We start from the raw sequence: 25,400 nt of genomic DNA, 5'->3' as shown, positions 1-25,400 counted from the left end.
ATCTAGCAGCTGAATATCCAGCATTTAGCATCTACTTCGTGCATGCATTAAGCACACAATAAATATTTGAAGAAGTGAAGAATTTTAGAAGGAATTAACCACAGCCCCTCTACTTAGTAGTTTGATCTGGGAAAGGTATCCTCAAGATTTCTGCTGATTTTGCTATCCAAAATGAACCACAATTCAGTTACTCTACCAAAAGAAACACTTCTGCCACCAGCTGGTGGTCAGTAAGAATAATATAGATGATGTACAAGTTGATACAATGTATATCATCTAATCCAATGCTCATACCAGTTCTGTGAGGTGGTCTGGGTGGGCAGATGCTACTATCCACATTTTACAGATGAAAAAAATTGAGGCTCAAGAATCTTGAGCCAATTGCCAATGGTCACACCTAATAGGTGACAGAATGGGACTCCAACTTTGGTCTTCTGACTCTCAACTCCAGGATTTTCTCCTCTGTTGAGATGGATTGGTATTAATTTGGGTATAGGTAGAAATTTTCAAATATGGCTCAGACTAAAGGAAGTGAGTTTAGATTGCTGTGTCAGAGATTTCATCTAGATACGAGAAAGAATTTGTCTGGTATTCAGGAAGAATGGAATAGCTTCAAACTTTGAGCTCAACATTGTACAGGGAACTCCAGCTGGGGAGGTGGGATCCCTAGATGTATAAAACAAGACGATTATCTTCAAGGAATTTATAACCCATGGAGTCATGAAACAAATATTTATTGAATGCCTACTGTGTGCCAGTTGGGGACGTCCATTACACACACATAAGACAAGGACACACTGAAGTGGGGATGGGGTGGACGCAGACTGAGGACATTCTTAAGCATTCACAGTTGAAGACTGTTACATGGGGTGTCTCAGGTTCTGGCGTCAGACTTTTGGGGTTCAAATTCTGGCTGTACCACTTACTAGCTGTGAGACTTGGGAAAAGTCATTTAACATCTCTGAGCCTCATCTATAAAACAGGAATAATGGCAGTGACCACTTTATAAGGACCTCATAACGATTAAATGAGAAGATGCATATGAGAACTCAGCACAGGGTAAATTGTCAAACAAGGACAGAAAGAGAAAGAGTGCACACTTCTGGCAAGGGGTAGGATTTGAGCAGAGCTCTGGAGGTTGGATCTAAATGTAAAAAAGAAGAGAGAGGAGGGAACTCCATTGGACAGAGTTCTCAATCTAAAGAAAGTACAAAGGGGCACCAGGAGCCCCTACAGTCTACAGGCTCAGGCTCAGCTGAGAAGGAAGACCACACTGTACCACTTCTTCCTGGAGGAAACATGAACATGGGACTTTGAGGCCTTGGGAAACTACTGGAAAGTTACTTTATTTTCAGGTTGCAAATCTGATAAGTGATTTCAGAAGGTGTCTACGTTTCAGTTTCATCTGCTCATCAAGAGTTTCTTAATGAGGCTAATTAGTCCCAAACAGCTCCCCTCTCCGTCCCCCAGTGCTCCACTGAGAGCTTGGTTGTGTGTAAACTAGTGAGCCTGGGACCTCAGTCCATGGCTAAGAAGCCTGGTTTCTGGGCATCAATCTTATCAGAGCTGTAAGCTTAAAGACATTTCATAGTTAGTAAGGATTTGCGGTAGCCCTGGATCCAAGGAAGCCACCAAGTGCTGAAGACCAGTTCTGTGGCCAGAACGAGGCTGCCTCTGTGGGGACCTGTGTGCAGATTAAATCAAATGCCAAGGGCCAAATCTTGGCTGGAGAGAAAACACTCACCAAAGATTTATCTCAGGAAGTTTAAGTTGTTTATGGGTGATTACTTCAGTATGCATACTTGCTGACATCAAAACATGAAATAAATACATATTTAAGCTCCCATTTTGTAATACCAAGTAAGAGACCTAAATTTGCAGTGATTTTCTTGAATGCAGCTTTTCTCAATCATAAAAGTGGGCAGATAGCCATGGCTACTAATATTTACCTTGTTTCTTAGCATCCTTTCTATAGATCTCCAGATGACACATCACAGCCTGTTTTCTGCCCCATGAGTGGATTGCACTTGGAGAACCTTACCTTAGGTTGCTAAACAATAGCTGTAATATAGCTAGCATTTATCAAGTCTTACTATATGCCAGGAACTTTATTATACATGCTTTATCTATATCAGCTTATTTAATCTCTCAATACCTTATGAGGTAGATACTACAGATCTTCTTCAACTTATAAGGGGGCTACATCCTGATAAATACATGGTAGGTTGAAAGTATCATAAGTTGAAAACGCATTTAATACATCTAACCTACCAAACATCATAGCTTAGCCCAGCCTACCTTAAACATGCTCAGAACACTTAAATTAGCCTACAGTTGGGCAAAATCATCTAAGAAACAGCCTATTTTATAATAAAGTGTTGAATATCTAATGTAATTTATTGAATACTATACTGAAAGTGAGAAATAGGATGGTTGCTGGGTACACAATAGTTGTCAGTATATCAGGTGTTTGCCCTGACGACCGCGTGGCTGACCAGGAGCTGCAGCTGCTGCCCCGCCCAGCATCACAAGAGAGTGTTGTCCCCCATATCACTAGCCTGGAAAAGAGCAAAATTCAAAATTCCAAGTATGCTTTCTCCTGAATGCATACCACTTTTGTGACATCATAAAGTCAAAAAATCGTAAGTCGAGTACTGTCTGTATTATTATCCCTATTTTACAGGCAAAGAAAGAAAAACTCTACAGAAGAGGGAAGCAGTGAGCCCAAGGTCTCATTTATCAATGGCAGAGGCACATTCAAAGCCAGACCTTCTTCAAGCCAAAGCTGGAAGATTTAGCATTGTGTACCTACCCGCAAAGGAAAGGGACAAATTGATGATTATGACTTTTAAGCTTGAACAGTCATCCCCAAAATTGGGTACTCTCAGCATGTACCTCCTTCAGGAGGCAATGCAGTAATGCAGAGAACACAGTCCCTGGGAATCAAAGACTGGAATTCCAGTCTCAGCCCATAGTTCCTGGGACACCCAAAGCAAATCACTTTGCCTCCTGTGACCCATGATTCCTCAACTGCTAAAAGAAGGGTTGGCTTAGAAAGATCTCTTAAACTCCCCTCTAGCTCTGGCATTATACCATTCTGTGATGTACAAAGTAATGGAATCTAATAAGATACATTTTTATAAAAAGGAAAAGAGTAAGATGCGAATTTTGGCAGCTGTCAGTTTTGTGAGTTTCAAAGAAAAATACTTTTTTCCAGTGCTGAGACTAAAAAAAGAAAAATCTACTCAACTAATTTACTTCCTTTCTTCTTTCAATGAGTTCTAAATTACCCAATCAGGTAGGATAAAAATTATACTTCTGTTTTTAGAGTTGAATGAACTGAGGCACAGAGATGTTAAGTAACTTACTTAGGATCACTTAGGATTGTTGATCACAATTCAACAGCAGAGGACAAACGAGAATTCACCATGTATCATTTGAAAGACCACTGTAGACTGGCATATGGCAGAGACTTTGTCACTCAGTAACCACATACATCACACAAAAGTCTTTGATAATGACGTTGCTGGTAGTGAAAATGATGGCAGAGAGCAGTATTGGGCAGTATACACTGTATGGACATGGAACCACTTGGGGTTAAAAGCCCAGCTCTGCCACTTGCTAATCACACTAACTTGGGCAAATCTTGCGATTTCCCCCATCCCCCCACTATCCAATTCCTGAGTTCCTCATAGTAGGGTTTTAAGGAACTTACATGATGATTGAAGGCACTTGTCCATTATATGGTAGTTCCCTTCTCACACTCCCATAACCTCTTATGACTCGGTTTCCTTAACTGTAAACCTCACCTCTGCCATGAAAGCAGCCTCAGACAATATATAAACAAGCGAAGGGCCTGTATTCCAATAAAATGTCATTTACAAAAACAGGTGGGTCATTGTTTGCTTTTTCCCGGCTTAGGGAAAAGCAGCTCCACTTAGTAATTCATAATAATCCCTTCATCTTTGGCACATGGCATAAATGTTCTCCCCTTTACTCCTCCCAGCCACCCTGTGAATAGATGCGATTATTTCCAAGTGTGGAAGCCAGGCTTAGAGCATTTGAGAGGCTCGGCAGGATTAATCATTGTGGCTGTCGCAAACACCCCTCAAATCTCAGTGGTTCGACACCGGGGAGTTTTCTCCCTTGCACATAGTATGGCCCAATGTGGGTTGGCGGGCCCCCCGCCAAGGGTGGGGTGGGGCCATGGTGGGAAGAAGGACTCTGATCCATGCAGTCATTCAGAGAGCAGGGGCTCTGAAACTTTTTGTGCCACGAACCCCTTTAGCAGTCTGGTACAGCCTATGGACCATTCTCTGAGTAATGTTTGTAAATGAATAACAAAATACATAGGATTACATAGAAAATCAAATTTGAAATAGTTATCAAAATATTAAAATTAAAAGAAAAAATTGTAATATAGTAATAATATGTGTGCTTCTTTATTAGTGCATTATTAAACAGATCCAGCAGCCACCCTGATAACTACTATAATTAAAAAGTAGTGATGAGCAAAAATGATATTTTGAGATGTGGATGTAATAACTGCAATGTGATATGAAAACATCTCTGATTTCTATTAGAGAAGAAGTCACAAGTGCTGCTAACTCTGCAATGGCTTGGTGCTTGCACTCATACTTGAAAAAATGCTAACTTTCGATTAGAGGTTAGCAAAAAAAAGAGGTAGTGTTTCCTTTCCCAAGTTCCAGCATCCTCGGACCTCTTGGGCACCCAAGGATCTAAGTTTTAGAATCCCTGATCCAATATCTAGATCAGGCCTCAGAATCGTCCACTGGATTCTCTGCTGGCAGGTGGCAGAAGGGAAGGTGTCATGGGTGGCCTAGGGGCCAGGCTCAGAAGGGGTCACATCACTTTACCTCTATCCACCACCAGGTACTAAGGCATAGGCTTTACCAATCTGTGGTAAGGGGCAGGGAGGGGCTTGCTGTATGAACTTTCTCTGCATACCAGGAAGGAGAGGAGAACTACATGGCAGTGAGCCCTAGAAGGCTCTTTCACACTAGCAGAGCCAGGATTTGAACTCTGGCGTTCAGGCAAATGGTCAGATCTCTTTCCACTACTCTATGCTGCCTCAATAATGTGGCACATGCCCAAACCATCTCACTTCCTGTAGTCCAGGGTTTCACCAGCTCAGCACTATTGACATTTTGAATTACTTGTGGGGACTGTCCTGTGCATCATAGAATATTTAGCAGCAATTCTGGCCTTTATCCACTAGATGCCAGTAGCACCCCCTAGTGGGGACAGCTAAAAATGTCTCCAAACACCTCCAAATACCCCCTGGCAGGAGGCGCTGGGGGTGGATTGCTCCTGGTTGAGAACCACTGTTTTAGTCCCCTTACCTAATCCTTGGTCTTTGGTATCTGGAGTATATCTCTGGAATGTTCAGAACTGCTTGGAAAGAAAAACCAGTGAGACCCCAGAAGTCATGTTTACAATGCGTGATCCTTTTACACTTGAAAGACTAGGGCACAGAAGCCTCAATATACTTTTTCCCAAACTCCCACTCCTGTACTTTTGCTGGATATTTAAGTCTGGACCAGCCATGCAGTGATGTGAAGTTAGCTTGGTACCAGCAACTCAGCATTTCATTGGCAACAAGCGAAACTCAGTAGTGACTGGAGTGGCTGCCCAACCCTACTGGGCCAAAGCAGACAGGAAACTGACCAATACGGGTAGTTAAATTTATTATGAACAGAGGGCTGAAATATGTTTCTGCTAATGACCACACCACTGCGTATTGACTCACAGATAGAAGATCAGCTCTCCCAGTCACATTACCTTGATTAAATAGTTTAGTCCAGATAATCTTAAAGGTCAATTCCACAGATCATGAGCTGCAAAGAAACCTAGTTTCATGAAATATTAATAGGTTTTCAGAGATGGAGCTATCTTTTGTGCTTATATATATATATGTTTTAGAAACTATTTAAGTAAAATCAACCCAGTTTCCTTACTGCAGGACTTACCAGGGCCTTTAATGTGCCTTTCACTTTTAACTTTCTAAGCAGGGACACAGCATACAGTATTACCCACTCAGCCCTTTTTCCATAGCATATCTCCAGATATTCATATGCTCCCAAAATATACTTTATAAAATGCTGCTGGCGTCTCTCTAGGCCTCAGTTTCTTCACCTTCACAATGGGACAGGACTGTCTACCTCACCGACTATACAGAGCTATTGGCAGAAAAAATGAGAAAACACTTGAGAAAGTGCTTTGTAAACTCTGAAGAGTTATAAAAGTTTAAGGGGTCATTATTAATGCTTACTTATTAATAATTTACTACTAATAAAATCTTCCCTGCCTCACTTAGACATTGAGTTGATGAATGTGATAATTGAAGTAACAGAGGCCCTAAGAGGTTAAGGTCTTGCCCAGGGTTGTGTAGCTAGAAATGGAGTCACAGCACAAATTAAGATGACAATACAGACACACTCTGAGCAGAGGAAAGCACTCTGCAATGTCAGTTGCTTTTGTTGTCTGGATGGTTATTATTTTGACTGTAGTGGGAAACAAGGCAGTAGGAAGTCAAAATAGTGGCAAAAGCCACCCAGCAGTTTGGAAATAATGAGGAAAGGGCACTAAACTGAGTTGGAACTTGGCTTGAGCTCTTCTGCAAGCTACTTGCTTGGCCTTTTATGAGCCTTTGTTCTCCAATCTACAAAGTGGGAGTTTTTAATAACACCTGCCTTCCAGAGTGCTTGGAAGAATTGGAATATCCATGGGGTATCAGGATTGGTGCAGCAAGATATAGTGTGGGAGTGGAGACACACTATTTGGAGGAGAAACTGTCACTCATCATGCAATTGCACACAGCTTTTTGGAGAATCCTCTAAAAGCTACAACTTTGTGGTGGATAGACCCTATGCAGAGGATGCAACAGAGGCAAAGGGCATGATTCCAGAACTCAAGGTGAAACATGCAAATGACAATGCAAAACAACATTGGCCCAAGGGTGACTCAAGGGGTAGAGAGAGAGTTGCTGGGGTTCTGAGGAGAGCCTAGTGATCTATCTAGAAGGGCTCCCTGCCGGAGGTGGTACTCACACTGACCCCTCCCTCTTCACATGTAAGTGTAAGCCTAGTATTCCTCACACCTCTGGCCCTCACCATGGCTGTCCAGGTGAGTGATCTGGGTGTGGAACAGGCCAGTGCCTGATGAAGCCAGTGGATTGACGCCAAGACTGCAGAGCTGAAACCTCCCTCCCATTTGAGAATCCCACAGTGAGCAAGGGTAATGAAGCTCCATGTCCTGATGCAATGGCACAATTACGTCTCAGCACTGATGCAGTGCTTTAGGCTTTTAAAGTATTTTATAACCATTAATTTCCTGACTGTTGCTATCAGAGACTATCATTAGAGGAAGCCCCTTCCTTCAGAGCACAACATTCTTGTTCCTCCCCCAGTGGCATAATTTTTCATCTGTTATATATGACTCTCTTTTTAATCTTTTCTATCTGCTCTGTGCTTTTCTATTATCTCACTTAGTCTAAGTGAAATTTTAATGCTGATTGAAAATTTTAAAAAGTAAATAAATTTTATGCATCCTTATTTCTAAACCACCCCTGAAGTAAATAATTTAAGACACAAAGTTGTGCTTGTTCTCTCAGGTTATGATGAGTTACTTGGAAGATGGCTAAGCAGGATCCCCTCAACCTGATGGCTCCTACCAGTGCTCTGAGGCCAGCAGAACTGCCTGAGCTTTTCCCTGCCTTTCAAACCAAAGGCCAGAAATCAGCTTGTGAGCAGGCAGGGCCCAGGACAGTATAAAGAGAATCAGGAAAGGATATCTGGATACCTAAAGATAGGACGCCTTAAGCAAAGGAAACTCAAAGTGTCATACTTTTCATACCAGAGGGTGGGAGAAAAATTCGGATAATTAATTCCCTTCTCTCTCAGCTCTCTTGTCACCTGTATAGTTCTTGAATCTACCCAATGATCCCCTGCCCTGCTCTTAGTGCCTCAGTGCAAGGCATCAACATTTGTGGATTAGCCTAACAGTGGGGTGCTGGTCTACCAAACAGCTGGAGATGGAGAGAAGCCTTGATTTCTAGTGTTTGTCAATTTTCCATGGTGTAACTACTTCCACTATGGAAAATCTTGAGCTAACAATATGATATCATTAAACAATGAGTAAGGAAGAGATGCCATTTTATACCATTTTCACCATACAGATAAAATAGATGCTAATAATCTCCAGAGCAGAGATAATCATAAAATGTAATAAAAGAATAAGAAAGTAATGAATTTTGAAGATGCATTGTTGTTGTTTCAATATAATTAAATTAAATTCAAAGTTTATATAATTTAATTATTAATAATGATGTGTTTGACAACTAGCTTGCAAAATTCCTAAAAATTTAACAATAGGCTCTCACAAGCTAGTACAGGTGGACTCTAGCACCTAAATTGTAGCAGACTTTTAGCTATGTCATTGCCTTCCAGCCAAAGGCCACCAGGAACACATCTGCAGCTGAATAAATCTAGTTTATTGCTCCTTCCAATGAGGCAGGACGGATAACATTGGATATCATGAGGCATCTCAGTATGAGGGGCTAGGAAGGACTTATTATAGGATCGAAGCTTGTGTTAGGTGTTTGGAGGAAGGTTCAAGGAAATAGGACATGGCTCTGAACTGTGTGTTGTCAAGAAATGGGGGTAATTCTGAAACTGAATATCTTAGTAAATCTTATCTATAATACTGGAAGAATGAAGCAAGGTTAAAACTGTAATTGGTAAAGCAGCATCAGCCACTGACGCTAACCAAGGAAGGGGGATGTTTGGTCATTTTTGGAGTTTGGACAATGTTTGTGCTTTATGTCTGTGTTCAGATAGGATTATGAAGTGACCTTGGTTTTGACTTGACCCATCACAGGCAGAGTGGCCTTGTCTGCTGTGGTCTGTGAAGGGGTTTATGTTTATCTTCAACACCAAGTCCTGGCTGACAGTTTCAGGCCAGCCCCCAGGGGTCATGGGCCACTTTTCCCTTTCCCAGCTGAAATCCTTACCCCAGTCTTGTGTCACCCAAATGTGTCTTTCCATACTGCCAAACTTTCTAAAACACAGATCCAGTCATGTCCCATCCCCACTTAAAACACTCAAACTGATTTCCTTTAAATGGAATCCTAATAAAATGGAGGCTTCCAAGTCCTGCTCGAATCTGGTCCCTGCCTCATTTTGAGCATCGTCTTTAGGCACACCCTGCTTCACACTTTCCAGCTCCTCTCCCATTGTTTTTCTCCACCATGCCTTTTGCCTGTGCTGTTCCCATGCTCAGTAATGTCTTCCTCCGCTTCCCTCAGCCCTCCTACTCCTACTCAGACTCTGCAGACCACCTACCCATCCTTTAAGGCCCATCTCAACTGCCACCTCTCACAGAAAGCCTTCCTGACATCCACCCCCATTTCCATCCAGGCTGGGAACCCTCCTTGGTGCTCCCACAAAGTCAATTAATTCATTCAACAAATATTTCATGAATGTTTTATTTTCCAGGATTTGTTCTAGGCTCTAAGAATTCAGCTAGGAATAAGATAGACATGGTCCCTGTTCTCTTGGATTTCACATTCTGATGGACATTTATTTGCTTCCTATTAGTTTCCATTATAAATAATGCTGCAGTGGGTGTTTGTGTGGATATTCTTCGTCAAAAACAAAACAAACCAAGAACATAAGTTCAAGAAACTGATGCAGATGTAAATCTGAAATTGCCTCCAGAACACTTTGCTGTAAATCCAACTGTATGAAATACTTTTTTAAATAATCCCTTAGATCCAAAGTCTATTGGCTCCATTGCTATAGGTTGAAAAGTCAGAAAAAGAAGATTTCGGGAGTTAATTGGGAAATAACAAGCAAGTTGAGTAAATTGCCTTATCTAAACTCATTAGATAAGCATTTATTACAGTACAAAATCTTGATGATTGTAATTAACACATTTATAGTCTATAGGAAGCTTAAAGACTTCTCTCTGTTGACTGAAGTCTTAAAGCCAACAGCCTTTTAAGCAGAGCTGTGGCTGGGCAGCATGTTCCATGGACTGTGGAGCTGGTCACCAAATTCCCTGAGCCTAATACTCCCAAGCCTGGTCTTCATCTCAGAGCTGTTGTGAGAGGAACAGGAGATGATAACTGGAACCTTTCATTTTTTTTTCATTCATCAAATCTATTGAGATATAACTTGCATTCAAAAACATGCACAGATCTTAAGAGGACAATTTGAGGACGTTTTATACATGTTTACACCTGTGTTACCTCCATTCAGATGAAAACAAAGAACATGTCCAGCACCCTGGAAGACTCCTTCATGCCCCATCTCAACCAGCTGCTCCGTATTATAACTTTACCTCTATCACTATTTTGCTTGGACTTCACATAAGCAAAATCATCCAGTATGGACTCTTTTTTTGGTCTGACTTCTTTTACTGGTTATTATATCTGTTAAGATATTCTGATGTTGTTTTGTGAAGCAGTAACTCACTCTTTTTCACTGCTTTATAGTATTCCATTATGTGACTATATCCATTCTACCATGATGGACATTTTTGTTATATCTACTTTTTGGCCATTATGATTAAAGGCACTATGGACATTTTCATGTGCCTTTTGGTGAACAACAGGTATAAGCTTTTAGGTGTTTTGCAAGTTAGTGGTGAGAACAGTAGACCAAGAGTTAAGGGACCTGGGTTCCTTTAGGATCTCTGCTATTTCCTCATTATAATTTTATGCAAATCTCTTCACATGTCTGGATCCAAATTTCCTCAACAGTGAAATGAATTAGGACTTTTCACTCTGAGACTTCATGGCTTTTCTAACTAAATATCTGTGTAACATGAAGGAAAGTCATTTCATTTCTCTGGGTCTTGGTTTCCTTATCTGTAAAATAAAGTAGTTGAACCAATTGCTCCCCAAGGTCCCTTCCAGCTGTAAATTTCATGTTTCAAGAGAGTCCAATATTGTCCGCATCACAGATATAATCATTGCTTTCAACAGGGAAACACCCAAGTGTCATGAATATAGCAGTTCTTTCCAAGAGCCACTATTCGGCAAAGGAATTTGGAGGCAGAAGTCACAGATTTGAGTCTCAGCTCATATCCTAGATATGCACCTCAATCCGCCTTGGTTTTTCTCATCTGTAAAATGGGGATAATGAGGTTTGACTCACCCCCTTTCAAGCCTGTTGTATGATATTGTGATCCTCAGCTTCCTCCAACAAGACCACAGCCCCATGCAGGGAGACACTTACTATCTTGTCAAACCCTGTACCACCCACTAACACTCAACACAGTTCCTGGTATGTGGTCTGGTCGGTACTGAGCAACTATTTCCTGAATGAATGAAAGTGCTTTGAAAACTATACATTGTTATACAAATGCTAACTTTCATTATTACCTCATGTTATATTCCATGTGCTGATGGAGTCAAATATCAAGGTAGATTCATTTATGCAATTGAAATTATACATTGCCTCTCTTGTGCACTAAATCATGCTACTTGCTGAGAGGGTTCAAAACATAAGGCATGGTCTCAGCCCTTGAAGAGATGCACTATTCAATTCAACAAATATTTATTTCCTGAACACCTGTTACTGCACCAGGCATAGTGCCAGGTGCTAGAAATAAAAGTATAAATAACACATAATTCTTTTTGCTTTTCTCATCATTGTTTGTTATAGTTTCCATTAATTTACTTATTTGGTGAGTTTTCCCCCCAAACGATCCACCAAAGGCATGCATAATCTATAGGGAAGACATACAAGTAAATAGATTATTAACAATCCCTTACAGTTGGTTTTTAATGGACATGTGAATGGAGCTCTATGGGAACAAAAGTGGGGACACCCAAAGAGAAAGCCACCCAAAGTAGGTCACATTTAATCAAACCTTAAAGGATGAGTAGAAGCCAGCCAGCCATGTCGATGCAGCCTCCTGTCTCTCTGCTTCTCTCTTTGGCCCCTCTCTGATCTCAGCTCTGCAAAGCTGCTAGGAAACTTTTAAAGGAGAATCACATGTCGCACTCCTACATAAAACCCTCAGTGACGTCCCATTGCTCTCAGAGGAAAACCCAAGCTCCTCAACAAGCCACAAAGCCTGGAATGTTCTGGATCCTGCCTCCTGCTCTGCTCTCAACCTTGCTCATTATGCACAGGCGGCCTCCTTTCTGCTCCTGGGACACAACAAGCTCTTTCACTCCTATAAGCCTTGCCTCTGCTGTTCCCTCTGCCAAGAGAGCTATTCTCCACACTCCTTGCATAAATGGTTTATTTTCATCCTTCCAATCTAGCTTAGCTGCTCCTTCCTCTCATTTACTCAGCCTTAGTGTTTCTCAGTCCAACATGCACATTAAAACTATCTGGCAAATGAAACATCTAGAAAAGGCAAATCTGTAGAGAGCAGATCAGGGGTTGCCTAAGGCTGCAGGTGAGAATGGGGAGTTACTACAAACTGGCAGGAGGGATTTTTTAGGTGATGGAAATGTTCTAAAACTGACCTGTAGGAATAGTTGCACAACTTTGTAGTTTACTAAAAATCATCAAACCATATGCTCACAATGGGTGATATAAATTATACCTCAATAGAACTGTTTTTTAAAATTACCTGAGGAGCTTTTAAAAAAATACTGGTACCTCACTCTTAGAAATTCTGGGGATGAGGCCTAAGCACCTATAAGTTTTTAAAGCTCTCCAGGTGATTCTGATGTACAGCCATAACTGAGAACTGCTACTCTGTCTTATCAACCTGTTTATTGCTTTCATAACACTAATTATCATATTTATTCAATTGCTTACTTGGTTGTTGTCCTGGCACCACATAGTAAAAGTTCCCTAATAGAAAGTCTTTTACTGGATCACCTTTGAATCTCCAGCATCTAAGCACATAGTAGCTTCTTAATATATGTTTATTAAGTAAATGAATGGAAAAGTGGAGGATAGAGGGAAAGTCCTTGCTAAGGCACAGAAACACAAAGAACATGGTATGCTAACATGGCACGTTATGCCCAGAATGGCAAATATAGAACTGGAAATATATGTCTGTAAGAATCATTCAGTCATTGCTGAAAGGGACTGCTGAGACCACAGGTCCAGTGAGATGGTCACATAATCCTGTGAAGCAATGTGGAAAGACCCCAGACACAGGAAATAGAGGTGTTCAGTAAAGGAGCCCAGAAATATGGAATGGAAAGTCTGGGAATGTACTGTCTCTCCCCTTCCTGACACCCTCAGTGTAGGAAAATTTACATTTGAGGATTTAAAGACCTTATGTCACTATCTCAAGAGTTATCTGCACTCCTATGTTCAGTGCAGCATTATTTACAACAGTCGAGACATGGAAACAACCTAAGTGTCCACCAACAGATGAATGGGTAAAGAAAATGTGAAATAAAGATACAGTGGAATATTATTCAGCCATAAAAAATGGAAACACTGCTGTTTATGACAAAATGCATGAACCTTGAGCGTATTATGCTATGTGAAATTAATCAGATGCAGAAAGACAGATATTGTACAAGCTCACTTAAATGTGGAATCTAAAAAAACCAAACTCATAGAAACAGAGAACAAATTGGTGGTTGGCAGGGGCAGGGGGTGAGGGGTGAGGAAAATGGGTGAAGGTGGTCAGAGGGTACAAACTTCCAGTTAAAAGACAAAAAAGTTCTGGGGATGTAATATACAGCACAATGACTATAGTTAACAATACCACATTGTACATTTGTAAATTGTTAAGTAGTAGACTTTAAAAGTTCCCACCACACACACAAAACTGTAACTATGTGAGGTGATGGATGTGTTAACTAACCTTATTGTGATCATTTTGCAATATACATATATATAAAATCATTCTGTTGTACACCTTAAACGTGCACAATGTTATATGTCAATTATATCTCAATAAAGCAGGGGAAAAAAGACATTATGGCAAAAAGAAGGTTAAAGAAAGTGCTCTTATCTGTAAACCTATGGAAACCCTATGGGTGTTTTGCATTCACTGAGATAGAGCATCAGACAGATGACTAAATAATAAAATATAAAACATGAATGACGGTGCATACATTTTTTTAAAATAGATCTTTATTGGAACATAATTGCTTCACAATACTGTGTTAGCTTCTGTTGCACAACAAAGCAAATCAGCCATATGCATACACATGTCCCCATATGCCCTCCCTCTTGAGCCTCCCTCCCATCTTCTCTATCCCGTCCCTCTAAGTCATCGCAAAGCACCGAGCTGATTTCCCTGTGCTATGCTGCTGCTTCCCGCCAGCCAACTATTTTACATTCGGTACTGTATACATGTCAATGCTACTCTCACTTCGCCCCAGCTTCGCCCTCCCACCCCATGTCCTCAAGTCCATTTTCTATGTCTACCTCTTTATTCTTGCCCTACAGCTAGGTTCATCAGTCCTATTTTTTTTTTTTTTTTTTTAGATTCCATATATATGTGTTAGCATATGTCACAGATGAAGGAGAAAGGTAAAAACATACATTTTTAATTAGTAAAAATGGTCTAGAAAGTTTTCAGGCTCTTCTCCCTCCATTTTCAATTAGATGTGTGTGACTTCATTTTGCATTGTTGCAGATAATTCTCTCCTAGGAAAGCAAATTTATTTTTTCTCTTTGGTGCTCCATCCAAGATAGAAGGGTGCAGATGAAACTTCGGCCAAGTCTTGGTGAGGACTGATAGTACAGATAGAAACAAAGGCTTATTTCAAAAGGAAAAAACTAAAATGTCCAAACTGAGGTCAAAAGTTGACTCTGAACAGGCTGCAGGGGCAGGTTTCAAAGGAGAGGGCCCATAGACAGAAACGGGAGTCTAGGACTGGGGAGATAAAGAGCATAGGGTAAGCAAGATGGGATAGAACTCGCCCAGAGCTAAGCAAGAGAGTAGCTGCCTTTCTTTCCTGCATATGTGATTCCCATTTGGTACTCCTTATCCCAATTCCCTGCCTTAAAAAAAGACTTTTGTGTTAGTTCATGTTACTACAGACCGCTTGGGCTGAAAATTAAGAAGCAGGAACACAAGAAGGATAGCTAACAACAAACTGACCTATTGAACCAAGTTAATGAAAACAATCCAGTTATATTTTGGAGGATGTCTGTGACGAATAGTGCTTTTAACTTTTAGTAACAGTTGATAGTCAAGCAAACAACTGTGTGAAGAGTTATTTAGCAAAACCATAGGTCAGTTTTAGCAACTCCTAGTGTATGACATCATAGAAGACAATCCTACTAATTTCTATGCCTGAGGAGTTTGAATGCAGGTGATTGTAAAGCTATTTAAGGTCATAAATATGTAAGCTAAGAAGAAGAGGTTTCCCAGTATAGCCCTTTGTTACTAAATATAATTATCTGATTTCTTAAAAGAGGATGCACACTGACCTTAGGTCTCCTAATGGAATTGCGATGCAGATTTTGTCTATGTCAGTAACTAAGAATCTGCATCTTAAATTCATACCAGGTCAAGTTAAAGGCCAAGAAGAGGTCAATGAAAGCGGCAAAGATTTTGTATTATTCTTGAAAATTTTTTCACGAATGATAACAAGTATAACAGCTGTCGAAAGCAGATTAATTTTGCCTAAAAAAAGCCCATTTGCTACTCAAGAAAAATATTAGCGTAAGAAACCCTGACCCATTGTTAAGAAAGAAACTGTTTTTATGTTTTGTAGATCCAAGCTTTATGGATATGTGATATCCAACCAATTTTTTATAGGGAGTTAAATCTTACCCTCTATGAAGATGGGTAAATTATACACCAAATCCATTCAGGTACGATAATGCCATGATATTTGTGAGGGTAAACAGGTTGGCAAGGGTCAAGTCTGCCACTCAGAAAGGACTTGAACTCTTCCTGGGGCCAGGGCATCTTTATCTGTTAATTAGATTATGCTAACAGTTTATCAATCAGATTGTGGTATGTGGATTACCAAGCAAGCAGCATATTTACACCTAATGCTGAAAAGATACCTCCCAGTACATGACTAAGAATGCAGCCAGGAATGCAATCTGTGACTCTGCCTAAGGTTCCTCCTAGAGCAAGGTGGCCAAGGTCTTTTCTTTCTTTTTTCTTCCACCACCTGCCAACTTCACATTCCTCCATATTTTGAAGGCTTATGAAAGAAACTGGCCTATTGTGGAAGTAACTCAAGCATTTTAGATTTTAATGCTTCTGTCTTCTCAAGACTTCTATAACTGTTCACAAGAAGATCTTTACCTGATCCAAATTAAGAAATGAACCAACAACGCTAGTCACTTGCAAAATTTCAGTTGTCAGAATCTATGAAGGTGACAAGAGAAGAACATTGGAAGCAGAAATATGGACAGCAATAGGTCACAAATTAAGAATGATTGGCTAATCCTATGTGGCAGATGCTATCATCAATGAGTTTGGGTTCTTATTATCTTTTTTCTGCAGATCCATTTCTATAAATTTGTATTTTTGAATAGGCTTGATATTGGAAGAGATAAGTTCAGAAAGAGTAAGAATGTTTAAAAATCATTATAGATAACACTGACTTAGCACTTAGTATATGCCAGGCATCATTTAAATTTTTCTATAAGAATTAATTTATTTGTTCCTCATGATAACTCTATGAGATAGATAGGTACTGATTAGTATGAAGAAACTGAGACACATAGAGGTTTAGTAACTTGGTCAAGATCACACAACCAGTCAGTGTCTAAGTCAAGCTTTGAACCAGACAGCCTAGCTCCTAGGTCTATACACTTAACTACTGCATGTTTCATATAAAATACAATGTGGGAAGAAAATCTCTTTTATTATTGTTGTTTTGCCTGCTTTTTATTCACTGACAAAAGGAAAGATGCTAGAATCGTTGTAGCTTAGTAACTTACAACTCCATTTCTGGTGAAAGTTAAAAACATTGAAAAGTAAATTTAATTAGTTCACTGGTAATTATTGTCTGACTAAATTATACTTTAAAATTTAATATACCAATCACCACTTAATAAGCAAACCGAGTTGTAGGGTAGCCTTATGCTCCTAAATTGAGTAAATCTGGTGCTTAAAGATTTCTGCTTTTCTTAAAATGTTGTATTTCTTTGCTTATTCCTCCACACCATTTTCCCCCCAACACCAATAAATAAATAGAGATAAGGTAGAAAAAGTAGAAATAAACCAAAAAATTTCCATGACTTGAAATCTCCATACATTTTTCTTTGTTAGATTAGATCGTATAGCTGGGAGAGAGAGAGATACAGAAATCAGGATTTAGAGGAAACAGGCAGTAAAAAGGAAATGAGGTCTCTAGCCAAGCCCTGGAATACAGGAAGGCAGAGAAGGATGAAGTAGTAGGGGAAGCTGCCAAGTTCCACCTGCCATTTAGGGACAGTGAAGGCTCAGGGAGGGGAGACTCAGTCTCAGGAGGATGGAGAGCAGGGCTACTTCTGCTTCAGGAAACCTTGGACAGAGTTCTCCAACCTCATCAGCTTCTCAGAGCCAAACCTCAAACTCACCTTCCTGAACAGCCCTTTCAGCTAGACTGTCTTGGTTTCCTACCAGTTCAGAGGTTTGAGCACTGTTCATTTTCTGGTACCATTTCAAGAGATGTCAGGGAAAGTAAGGGAAAAACTGGCTTGTACTGCGACAGGCCTATTCCCCATTTAAACCAGGAGTAGCACGTTAATCCTTTAGCCAGAAGGGTGTCTGTGCATGACTGGCAGGGTCCTGAGATGTTAGGCTATGAGTCTTACTGTCTGCTACTCTGCATTTAATGTCAGTAAGATGGCTGTTTCATTGTTATTGGTGAAGGGATAGGGCACTTAAATATGGGAAGATTCAGCAGAACCTGGAAGCAGATATAACTTGGTTACTTGAAAGCAGGCAAAGATTGAAGAATTGTGCGTAGGCAGCTAGGTATCCTGTCCTAATGGGCATGGAATGGAGGTGGCTGGGTGTTTCCTCACCACAGCTTCCAGTATCATCTGCACATTAACTGGTGGTGGGGACACTCTATGGATACCCCAGCCATCTGCCCCTCAGACTGAATCCAGACTCAGCAACCCCCTCTCAACTTAGACTTAATCTTCAGATGTCCTTTGGTGCATGTAGGGAGCACTTCTGGGTTTTCAAGGTTTCAGGTACAAGTCCTCCCTCTAAGCAGAGCCTGCAGAGTACATTAGGCTGAGTTCAAAGGCACTGGACTGAGGAGGAAGTGTTTTCCCAAGTGGAAAGCATCTTTCTTCTGCAATGCCAGGGGTGGATTGTGCTAAGCACTTGTGAGGACCACATAAGTTGAAATATGCAAAGCACTTTTGAACAGTACATGGCACTAAGTGAGCAATGTATAAGAGATCACAATTGTTATTACTTCATTTGTAAATGAGAAAATGAAGCCTCAGGGAAATTAAATAATTTGCCTCACTGACATGTGACAAAAAGCAAAACCAGGATTGAGCCCATGTGTGACTGATTCCAAATGTTTCCCTTCTAGGATGCTGCCTCCCTGAGGGAAACTAATGAGAAGCATAAATAGCAGGCCTACTGGCCCTACCATAAGACCAACCCCGCTAAAAGCATAGGTAGGCGTGATCAATAATACTGCACGTTTTCCAGCTGAAGTTCTGAAGCAGCTTCTGAACCCTTCTCAACATGGCATGCCAAGCAGCCACTTCCCATCATTTAGAATCCTGATGAAAAACAAAGCTATTTGCCACCTCTGAGTTGTGATAACCAACTATTAGGCATCCATCCTCTGTGGACCACGCCTTGTAATCCTTCCCCGAAGCTTAATCAGTTGTGGTCCTTTGGGCTTGTTCTCTGAGCTGTGTCTTCAGTAGGGCTGAAATTCAGACTTCAGAATGACAGTCTCACACATTTCAAGTAAAAGTACTGTTATGAGAATTATACATCTCAAAGACCATGATCAAAGTTTCCTGATGTCACTGGGCTAGATACATTTCATAAAACATGGATTGTCTTGCACTACAATGCCTTCTTCTTATCTCAGTGTGATTTTTGTGAAGTTATACCCTAAATCTGGAATCATTCAGAACAAAATGCCAGCCCCAGGAGAACTATCATAAAGTAGACATGGCATCCACAACGCTACTCACTGCTCTCTCAAGATTTTGTTTCTGAGAAAGATTGCTTCTCTTCACTATTTTTTATTAATTTCTTTTCCTCACAAGAACATTCTATAGTTCACACAAGGTTTGTATATAAGGAAGATAGAACTGAAGAACTTGGGGTTTTTTTCCTCTTGTGTGAAAATTAGAAAGTACATTCATGCTGTTAAGAAAGTGCAGGAGAGCCTGCCTATGATGAAGTTATTCTCCTATCTGTCCTAAGTGAGGCTGGTAAATTTCAAAAGGGAGAAAAGAATTCTTCCCACTTCCCAAGGGGGACTGCAGATTTACCGACAACCAAAAGATGGATGGGTAGTACTTTTATTCATTCCATTGTCTGTCAGTCAACAGCTCTGACTGCTCATTACTCCACCAAAAGTGAAAAAGTTTGCAGTTTTTCACTCTCTCCTCAGTGGAAGCTGCCACCGGGAGCCAGGTGTCTCTCACCACAACAAAGTTCTCTCCTTGTTTATCCCAGTCACATCCCATCATGGGGGAGAGAAAAGATGTCTGAAGGGCTTTGGAGGCAGAAATGTCCTCCAGTCCCTGAGGCAAAGGCAGGCTTGAATAAGGCCTCCCTCCCTACAAAGAGACAAGAGATACTCAGGCAGTCCAGGGACACCTAGGACAGGGTTACAATGGGAATGGCAGGGCAGGTTAGACCAGCGAGGGTAGGTACTTCACCCAGTCACACTTGAAGCTGATGGAGACTGGGAGTCAAGATTGGATATACAAAAAACATTAATCTAGGTAAGGTGTGTGAGCATAAAATTTGAATCTGGAAGAAAGAAATATCTGTCTTTTTGTTGAATAGATTTAATTTCAGATGCTACAAATATTTCTTCAATGTGCACCATATTTCATTGGTTCTAAGACACATATTTTTCTACAACTGAACATCTCTGAAATCAGAATACACCTTATAACTGATTATCTGTCATAGTTAACTTGGCAGTATTTTTTCTTTCTAGGTGATACATAAAATAATGGTGCATATTACAATCTGCAGCATCACAGATTTCATGAATTATGGTTAACATGGCCAAGTACTATGCCGGTACCTTCATAGGAATTATCTCATTTAATTTATTTTTTCTGGTAGAAGCTTTATTGAGATACCATACAATTCACCCAATTAAAGTTCACAATTCAATGTTTTTTGTATATTCACAGAGCTGTGTTACATCACCACAATTTTAGAACATTTTTATTATCCCATAAAGAAGCCCTTTACCCATTAGAAATCACTTCCATTTCACCCAGCTCTAGACAACAACAAATCTTCTTTTTAGCCCTATAGATTTGCCTCTTCTGGGCATTTCATATAAATGGAATCATATCTTATGTGGCCCTTTGTGTTTGGCTTCTTTCATTAAACATGATATTTTCAAGGCTCACCCATGTTGTAGCATGTATACTGATTAATTCCTTTTTATGGACAAGTTATTCTATTGTATGGTTATACTACATTTTATTTATCTATTCATCAATTGATGGACATTTGAATTGTTTCCACCCTTTGGCTCTTATCAATAATGATGCTATGAACATTCGTGTATGAGTTTTTGTGTGGGCATATGTTTTTATTTCTCTTGGGTATATACCTAAAAGTGGAATTGCTAGATCAAAAGGCAACTCGATGTTTAACTTTTCGAGGAAATACCAGATTGTTTTCCAAAGTGACTGTGCCAGTTTACATTCCTACAAACAACATATGAGGGTTCCACTTTCTCCATATCCTTGCCAACACTTGTAATTATCTGACTTTTTGGTACTAGTCGCCACAGTAGGTGTTAAGTAACATCTCTTTGTGGTTTTGATTTGCATTTCCCTGATGACTAATGATGTTAAGCAACTTTTCACCATGCTTATTGGCCATTTGTATACCTTCTTTGGAGAACGTTCAATTCATTTGTTGTGACAAATATTTATTGAGCCTTTACCATGTTCTACTCATGTGGGAGACTGATTGCATTAGTGGCCCCAATTCTTCACTGCTCTCTGTATTCATACCCTTTGCCAACTAATTTGGTACTTGGTAGTACCAGTTTAGTAGTACCCTCTCATTTGGACTCAAAACTTAGCCATATGTCTTGCTTTGTCCAATAAGATGTTAGGAGATCATACCCAAGCTAGCCTGCTGAAGGATGAGATATGTGGTGAAGGGCTGAGTTGCCCCATCGTCCCAACCAAGACTATCCTAGATCAGCCGATAGCCAGGTAACTCCCAGACATGTGAGTGAACCCAGAATATTTGGCAGAGCTGTAGCTAACCACAGACACATGAACAAATTCAGCTCAGATGGTCTGAACCCCTAAGGCTCATGAGCTAAATAAATGTTTAATGTTACCTGTCACTGAGGGTTTGTGATTGTTTGGTGGCATTATTATGGGACCAGATGATTAATACAAGACAGTATCTTAAGTACTGAGGATAGAAAAATGAAAGACACAGTTCCTGCCCTCAGGGGACCATACTGAATTAGAGAAGGCAGAAAAAATGCCATAGAGTAATAATATAGTTCAATCTGTGCTGTGAAAGACACGTGGACATCCTTTGGCCAAATAACCATCACTGCCCATTTTGCAGAAGAGGCTTTAGGAGCTTGAGTGACAAAGCTTCCTGCTTTTCCCACCAATTTCTCCACCTTGTGCATTTGACTCTCTCCCTTGATGTTCAGAGAAACATATCCTGTAACTACATCATGTTCTTCCTGGAGCCATTAAGAATGTTTGGCAATGGGCAGAGTTGGCATAAAATTGGAAATATGAATCTTGGTTACTCAAATTAGTGTACTAGCATAACTTTTTTAAAAAACATCTTTATTGGCGTATAATTGCTTTACAATGATGTGTTGGTTTCTGCTTTATAACAAAGTGAATCAGCTATACATATACACATATCCTCATATCTCTTCCTGCTTGCATCTCCCTCCCTCCCACCCTCCCTATCCCACCCCTCTAGGTGGTCAAAGAGCACCGAGCTGATCTCCCTGTGCTATGTGGCTGTTTCCCACTAGTTATTTGTTTTCCATTTGGCAGTGTATATATGTACATGCCACTCTTTCACTTTGTCCCAGCTTACGCTTCCCCCTCCCCGTGTCCTCAAGTCCATTCTCTAGTAGGTCTGCGTCTTTATTCCCGTCCTGCCCCTAGGTTCTTCATGCCCATTTTCTTTTTCTTTTTTTAGATTCCATATATATGTGTTAGTATATGGTACTTGTTTTGCTCTTTCTGACTTACTTCACTTCACTCTGTATGAGAGACTCTAATCCATCCACCTCACTACAAATAACTCAATTTCATGTCTTTTTATGGCTGAGTAATGTTCCATTGTATATATGTGCCACATCTTCTTTATCCATTCATCTGTCGATGGACACTTAGGTTGCCTCCATGTCTTGGCTATTGTAAATAGAACTGCAATGAACATTGTGGTGCATAACTCTTTTTGAATTATGGTTTTCTCAAGGTATATGTCCAGTACTGGGATTGCTGGGTCGTATGGTAGTTCTATTTTTAGTTTTTTAAGGAACTTCCATACTGTTCTCCATAGTGGCTATATCAATTTACATTCCCACCAACAGTGCAAGAGGGTTCCCTTTTCTCCACACCCTCTCCAGCATTTATTGTTCGTAGATTTTTTTGATGATGGCCATTCTGACTGCTGTGTGGTGATATCTCATTGTAGTTTTGATTTGCATTTCTCTAATGATTAATGATGTTGAGCAGTCTTTCATCTGTTTGTTGGCAATCTGTATATCTTCATTGGAGAAATGTCTATTTAGGTCTTCTGACCATTTTTGTAATGGACTGTTTGTTTTTCTGATATTGAGCTGCATGAGTTGCTTCAAAATTTTGGAGATTAATCCCTTGTCAGTTGCTTCCTTTGCAAATATTTTCTCCCATTCAGAGGGTTGTCTTTTCATCTTGTTTATGGTTTCCTTTGCTGTGCAAAAGCTTTTAAGTTTCATTAGGTCCCATTTGTTTATTTTTGTTTTTATTTCCATTTCTCTAGGAGGTGGGTCAAAAAGGATCTTGCTGTGATTTATGTCATAGAGTGTTCTGCCTATGTTTTGCTCTAACAATTTGATAGTGTCTGGCCTTACATTTAGGTCTTTAATCCATTTTGAGTTTCTTTTCGTGCATGCTGTTAGGGAGTGTTCTCATTTCATTCTTTTATATGTAGCTGTCCAGTTTTCCCAGAACCACTACTGAAGAGGCTGTCTTTTGTCCATTGTATATTCTTGCCTCTTTTATCAAAGATAAGGTGACCATATGTGTGTGAGCTTATCTCTGGGCTTTCTATCCTGTACCACTGATCAATATTTCTGTTTTTGTGCCAGTACCATACTGTCTTCATTACTGTAGCTTTGTAGTATAGTCTGAAGTCAGGGAGCCTGATTCCTCTAGTTCCGTTTTTCTTTCTCAAGATTGCTTTGGCTATTTGGGATCTTTTGTGTCTCCATACAAATTGTTAAATTTCTTGTTCTAGTTCTGTGAAAAATGCCAGTGGTAGTTTGATAGGGATTGCATTGAATCTGTAGATTGCATTGGGTAGTATAGTCATTTTCACAATGTTGATTCTTCCAATCCAAGAACATGGTATATCTCTTCATCTGTTTGTATCATCTTTAATTGCATTCATCAGTGTCTTATACTTTTCTGCATACAGGTCTTTTGACTCCTTAGGTAGGTTTATTCCTAGGCATTTTATTCTTTCTGTTGCAATGGTAAATGGGAGTGTTTCCTTAATTTCTCTTTCAGGTTTTTCATCATTAATGTATAGGAATGCAGGAGATTTCTTTGCATTAATTTTTTATCCTGCTACTTTACCAAATTCATTGATTAGCTCTAGTAGTTTTCTGGTAGCATCTTTAGAATTCTGTATGTATAGTGTCATATCATCTGCAAACAGTGACAGTTTTACTTCTTCTTTCCCAATTTGGATTCCTTTTATTTGTTTGTCTTCTCTGATTGCTGTGGCTAACACTTCCAAAACTATGTTGAATAACAGTGGTGAGAGTGGGCAACCTTGTCTTGTTCCTGATCTTAGTGGAAATGATTTCAGTTTTTCACCATTGAGGACAATGTTGGCTGTGGGTTTGTCATATATGACCTTTATTATGTTGAGGAAACTTCCCTCTATGCCTACTTTCTGGAGGGTTTTTATCATGAATCGGTGTTGAATCTTGTCAAAAGCTTTTTCTGCCTCTATTGAGATGATCATATGGCTTTTCTCCTTCAATTTGTTAATATGGTGTATCACATTGATTGATTTGCGTACACTGAAGAATCCTTGCATTCCTGGGATAAACCCCACTTGATCATGGTGTATGATCCTTTTAATGTTCTGTTGGATTCTGTTTGCTAGTATTTTGTTGAGGATTTTTTCATCTATGTTCATCAGTGATATTGGCCTGTAGTTTTCTTTTTTTTGTGACATCTTTGTCTGGTTTTGGTATCAGGGTGATGGTGGCCTCGTAGAATGAATTTGGGAGTGTTCCTCCCACTGCTATATTTTGGAAGAGTTGAGAGGCTAGGTGTTAGCTCTCCTGCAAATGTTTGATAGAATTCGCCTGTGAAGCCATCTGGTCCTGGGCGTTTGTTTGTTGAAATATTTTTAATCACAGTTTCAACTTCAGTGCTTGTGATTGGTCTGTTTATACTTTCTGTTTCTTCCTGATTCAGTCTAAGAAGGCTGTGCTTTCCTAAGAATGTGTCCATTTCTTCCAGGTTGTCCATTTTATTGGTGTATAGTTGCTTGTAATAATCTCTCATCATCCTTGGTATTTCTGCAGTGTCAGTTGTTACTTCTCCTTTTTCATTTCTAATTCTATTGATTTTTGTCTTCTCCCTTTTTTTCTTGATGAGTCTGGCTAATGGTTTATCAATTTTGTTTATCTTCTCGAAGAACTAGCTTTTAGTTTTATTGATCTTTGCTATTGTTTCCTTCATTTATTTTTCATTTATATCTTTTCTGATCTTTTTGATTTCTTTCCTTCTGCTCTTTGGGTTTTTTTGTTCTTCTTTCTCTAATTGCTTTAGGTTTAAGTTTACGTTGTTTATTTGAGATGTTTCTTGTTTCTTAAGGTAGGATTGTATTGCTATAAACTTCCCTCTTAGAAATGCTTTTGCTGCATCCCATAGGTTTTGGGTCATCGTGTTTTCATTGTCATTTGTTTCTAGGTATTTTTTGATTTCCTCTTTGATTTCTTCAGTGATCTCTTGGTTATTAATTATTCTATTCTTTAGCCTCCATGTGTTTGTATTTTTTACGTTTTTTTTCTGGTAATTAATATG

The 25,400-nt window shown here is 39.8% G+C and overlaps 1 protein-coding gene across 1 annotated transcript in view; it reads left to right on the top strand.

Moving 5' to 3' along the window:
• The window catches only part of CA10 (carbonic anhydrase 10), a 604,800-nt gene that overhangs the window by 403,135 nt on the left and 176,265 nt on the right, over positions 1–25,400 (top strand). The gene's annotated exons all lie outside the window — the stretch shown is intronic.

The sequence above is a fragment of the Balaenoptera ricei genome, chromosome 20 (genome assembly GCF_028023285.1).
Source record: "Balaenoptera ricei isolate mBalRic1 chromosome 20, mBalRic1.hap2, whole genome shotgun sequence".
In the NCBI taxonomy this organism is placed as follows: domain Eukaryota; kingdom Metazoa; phylum Chordata; class Mammalia; order Artiodactyla; family Balaenopteridae; genus Balaenoptera; species Balaenoptera ricei.
The sequence above is the reverse complement of the archived record's forward strand: the minus strand, read 5'-3'. Positions and strand labels throughout refer to the sequence as shown.